Genomic DNA, 5,662 nt, shown 5'->3' with positions numbered 1-5,662 from the left:
TATACACACACATATATGTGTGTGTATGTGTGTGTATATATAATACATATATATATATATTTAAAACTGTAAAAATAAAATGCCCGCATCAAAGAGAAATGTGTGAAATTTCAAAATGAAAATTTTCTTAAACATTTTTTCCCAAAAAATTGGTTTTGCATAATAAATATATGTAAAAAGTTTTCATTCAGATTGGGAATGAAGATAGATTTTGCATTGTTGAAATATCCCACGAAATTAAAATTCTAAGCTTCAGTCTATGTATTATAGCTGATCTTACTGCTGAACTAAACATTTTCCCCACTTTATTTGCCCAAATTCTATTTTGCGGATACCATACAAATCCCAGGTAAGGAATGTGTACTCCTGCCCACTTCTTCCTCAGGCAAATTCCTTTCCACTATCTTCTGTATAACTAATATTTGCTATCTTCAAAGCACCTGATCTTTATGAAGCTGATTATATCTGGACAGAACACATTCACTAACGCAGCCCCTCCCAAAAAATTCATTAGACAATTTTAGTAGCAATTCAGGCATTGGAAAGCCATGTATAATTATTTTTTTTATTGCTTTAATATAAAAATGCTAAGCATACGTAAAAAAAAAAAGAAAAAGAAAAAGAACATAAGAGATAAGCTAGAGAACTAGAAACAAAAATGCCAGAATTTTTGAAAGAAATTAATCCAGAGAGATTTCCCAGCCCAATTTTGTAGATTCAGGAGGCTAAGTTTGGGTAAGCTTTGAAAAAACATCCACACACTTCTGTGTACCTAAACTCTGAACCTACAGTGTATCACACAGCATTACTCTGCTCTTTCAAATTAATTGTAAAACCCAGGGCTTAATCGCTTGTGCAATCAGATCCCATGGCACTCTTTCAAAGTGCAGGGTTGCAAACCCAGAGTTCTGGCCTAATTCCAGTTTAAATAATTACAATCTGCTTCCTTTGTTCCTCTGTCCGCCCATCAAGTACAAGTTTGTATTAGAAAAGCACGCTGCCCTGTTCTGTGGGCTTGCTCTTTGCTGCTAAACATCTGCTATGTCTCATCTCTGAGGTGGCGGCATTTAGCATTAAAACATGAGCTCCCTGTATTGTTTAGCAATTTGCAAAGTCCTTTGTGGTCCTTCAGAATGAAAGGCACAAATTAAATGTAAGATTGGGCTTGCTAAATTATTTTTTTGCTGGATCTGTTAAAATAGTTCTATAAACACAGTCTTGAGGAATTTTTTCAATCTGCTTGTATTTTTCATTTGTGTAATGTGAAAAAGATGTATTATAATATAAAGTATGTCAAATAAAATTCAAAAGAATTTGGAGACCCTCAAAACCTATTTAATGTAAATATATTACATATATTAAATCCAAGGATAAATCTGAGTATTTTATTGTCTTAGACGTAGGTTCACCATTGTCTTAGACCCTTGTGCCAGGTCCTAACTGATCAGTCAGGGCTAGACCCAGATTGGCCCCATAGGCACCTAAATACAACTTATATGAAGTTTAAGTAAGCATGTTGCAAAGAACAATCCATCCCCAAGCAGCCACAAATGCATTAGGGACCTAACTTCATTTGGTGCCTCCATTTTGGACTGCAGTTGTCTAGGCACCCGCACTTGGACTTCGGTGTATGCATAGCAGTGATCCAATTTGATGACATAGGAACCTGGCTCTTGCATGATTTCCATTGCATTACAGATTTGGAGTGAGAAGGCATCTACATCCCCAAGGGCCTGAATCATTAGGATTTGCCACAGCAAACCTAACTAAAGCCAACAGCACTGAATTTAGCACAAGGTATGACACCTGTGGTCACTTTCCCTCAGAAGCATAGCCAGAGGCGTTGGGACTCACCTTGTACCATAGGCACACACAATAATTAGAACACACATACAGAAAGTGGGAGATGTATGTTATAAAACCATCTAAACCTGATGGTATTCAAATCCACACCTGTACTCCCCAAGAGAATGTCCTAACCAGTATCAAAAAGGCATTCTCCACCTTTCCTGTTAAAGCTGGTGAAGAGTAAAAAAAGTGTTAGGACCAGAACAGTAAGCAAGACGGAGCTTGATTTGGTACCCCAGAGAAATGAGCAATCCTCTGGCAGAAAGGAAGCACTACCTATTCCCCCTCCCCTGCACCTATATATGTTTTTTTATCTAATGGCATTTAATGCAATATGCACAAGTAACCTTGGGAGCAAGGACAATATGCCAAGGGAATTCAGGATCATGACTGGATGGAAGCACCTAATGTGAAATTGAGATGAATGCTTAAGTTTAAGGTATGGTGCCCATGTTTTCACCAGAAAAGTGCCTACAGGTCATTTTCTGGACAGGCCCAGCACAGTCTAGGGCTGAGGACTGAAGAACTAGCTTTCTCTCCATCATGGCTAAGGCTCAATGAGATTCACAAACTAAGCATTCTTCTACCAACCTTTCCTGGACACATTCTCAAGAACATCTATCTGATCAGCCTTACACAAAACAGAAGAGGAAGTGATGATGCTCCCTTTAATTTCAATGGTTTTTTTTGGAAATTGGAAATTTGTAGTGAGGGAGGGCAGGGGGGAAGATTGTTTTAATTAGAATCATTAAAAATTTTTAAAAAATGTGAAATTCCACAGAAGCAAATTTCTAATTTCTGATGATTGGCATGAGATGGACTTGTGCTATCAGTCTTATTTATTTGACAGAATCAGAATAAAATCTAGAAGGGTAGGAACATATAGTAAGATTTTAAAATGCTGAATTATCTTGAGTCATAATAATGGTTTGTGATACCATGTATGTGTTCCCCTGCACTGAGGCAGCATGGTCAAGTGAAAACAGCATTGGAGTGAGAGAGAGAGACTTCCATTCTAATTCTGCTTCTGGTTTAATATGTTTAGATCTTATGCTAATCACTTGTGACTCAGTTTCCCTGTCTATGCAACATACTGAGCAATTTATAGATGAAGGACTGAGCTTTATTCTAAACTATAATCTGTTTCTTTAATACTTGAGGATTAGCTACTGCAATGTGTTCTATGTGGGCTTGCAACTTCAGTTAACTCAGAAAGTGAAGCTGGTATATAATGTGGCTACTTGCTTGTTAAGCACCATATAGTAGTTTGAACAAAGATTCCTATGTCCAGATCTCTGCACTTCTTGCCTGTTGTTTCAAAATGAATTTTCTGATGTTTCTTCAGATCTTTAAAGCCCTGAATGCTGAGAATGTACAATTCTGAGAAAAGCTAATGAAAAATTGCAAACTGTCTGAAGTTGGTACCTGAAATTTGAGGCAACAAAAATCAATGGCCATTTTGGAAAACTTGTCTCCAAATGGCTTAAAATCTTCTAAGTTAAAAGATTAAATTGCTCACTGTGCAATACCAGCACAACTCAGTTCAGTGAAAGTCCTAGAGGAGTTACTGACAAGACTTTTTTTCATAAATACCTCTCAAGTTTGTAATTTTGCTCAAATGTTGAGGGATGGCTAATCTCTGTGTGATTTGAGGATTTTATTAGAGGTGAAAGTTTCATTTAATTTTGTTAACTATCTTTTGTTTCTGTTTTAGATTAAGTTAGCTGTTGAACTCCTAAACCTATTGGTTTTGCTATGGGTAGGCATCCCCTTTATGTGTAAATCAAAATAAATATCTTCCTGCAGACGCTCATCTACCTCCTTTTGACTTACATTTCTAGATGCTACTAACAGCAGGAAACAGTATTCTGCTCCCAAGGGTGTTATGCTTATTGCTAATCTTACTATGCAGAAAAATGCACAGAGGGAATTTCATAAGATTTCCTTTGTGAAACACATTTTACTTCCAGAATACTTAATTTAATAAATTCACTTAAATAACCTGGACCGAGGTGTGATATAATCCTAGCTATGATACAAAAGCAAAACTACAGCACATTGGGAAACAATATATATACCCTTCTTCATTTCTCCCCACTAATAAATAACTGGATCCATTTACATGGATCTTGGTGTATACTACTCTGCCTAATTAGTTGGACCTCATTCCCTGGGAAGGTCTTGGAAAAAATTATCAAAGATTCTATCAACATCAGAAGGCGCCATTCTGAGAGACAGCCTGGGACAGCTGAAAATTATGTCTGTGATAAAGGTGCTTGCTGAAGGCTCTATGAAGATTAGACCAAGTGTTTTTCTGTTATTTGTTTAGGTATTAAAGCTATATGTTGTTGCTAAGAGCCTAATTAAAGTTTAAGATGTAGTAAGGCCTTGTATGAAGTAAGGCCTAGTAAATATAGCAAAGTCTTGAAGTAGAAAGGTCCTGTGGCATAGTTAAAATTAACCTTATCAAAAGAATGCAAGGCTTGTACTGCTATTGCTCAGTCTAAGGACAGTTGAAGTAAAAAGAATCTGAATGGCTGTAAGTTATCAGCACCACTCAGAAGTTATAAATTGGCTGGCACACACAGAAATCATTCAGAAGGAAGATGTAGCTCTGTGAAAGAAGTACTGATTTAAGGTTAGCTGCTGGCCTGGATCAGTGGGCCTGTGGACCTCTAGGAGCCCAAGGACTGAATACCAGGGTCCTTCCCGGTACCCCTCGGACAGCCACGCACATGATCAGAGGTCAAGAGAGCAGGTCTTATGAGGAGAGGCTGAGAGGCATGGGACTCTCCAGCTTAGAAAAGTGTAGGCTCAAGGGGGACTTGGTGGCAGCCTATATCAGGGGTGTACATCAGGATCTGGCAGAACATCTGTTCACCAGGACTTCCCTAGTGAACAGAGGGAAAACAAGGTCCAGTGGTCACACATTACTGGAAAACCATATTAGACTGGACATAAGGAAGAATATCTTTACCGCCCAAGTCTCCAGAGTCTGGAGTAGACTCCCCCCCAGAAGTGGTACAATCACCTACTCTGGACGCATTCAAATTGCATTTGGATGATTATTTTGCTGGGGTCATCTGATCCTAGCTGACTTCCTGCCCTTTGGGCAGGGGCCTGGACCAGATGATCTCATGAGATCCCTTCCAGCCCTGATGTCTATGAAATCTATGAAATAATTTTAATTCCCAGAAAGGTCCTAGTATGAATAATTAATCAATATATAAGCACAGAAAATAAAAAGGGATAAGCAATAGCCAAGATGGATTTGTCAAGAATAAGTCATGTCAAAACAACTTAATTTCCTTTCATTACAGGTTTACATGCTTTGTGGATAATAGGTTTTGTAGTCAATATGACATATATTGACTGCAGTTAGGCTTTTGACACTGTCTTACATGATGTTCTCATAAGCAAGCTGTGGCAGGAACAGGGTCCTAGCCCCTGCCATGCTTCCTCAGAACCAGACATGCCTGCTGGGAACTCACCCATCCAGGTCCAGATGAGCAGTGCATCCATGGTGCTTGGGGGGTGAAGGTCTGGGGGGAGAAACACAGCTGCTGGCAGTCCCAGGGGCATGAGAACACATGCTCCGAGAAACCTCCCCTGATTAGCCTCCAGTAGGAATTGGGCAGTTTAAAAGGAAGATGCCAAGGACAGCATTTGGGGTCTTCAGTGCAGGAAATATTACAAACAACTTATTGGGGGGGGGTAGAACCCCTGAAGCTGCATTACACACCAGACCCTCATGAGCTACTGGTACCAGGATGAGCCATGAGCCAGGATCGACCCACTCTCCCTGAAAGATAAG

This window comes from Gavialis gangeticus, unplaced genomic scaffold, assembly GCF_001723915.1.
Source record: "Gavialis gangeticus isolate Ggan-Ray unplaced genomic scaffold, GavGan_comp1, whole genome shotgun sequence".
NCBI lineage: Eukaryota > Metazoa > Chordata > Crocodylia > Gavialidae > Gavialis > Gavialis gangeticus.
Note: the sequence above shows the minus strand (reverse complement) of the source record.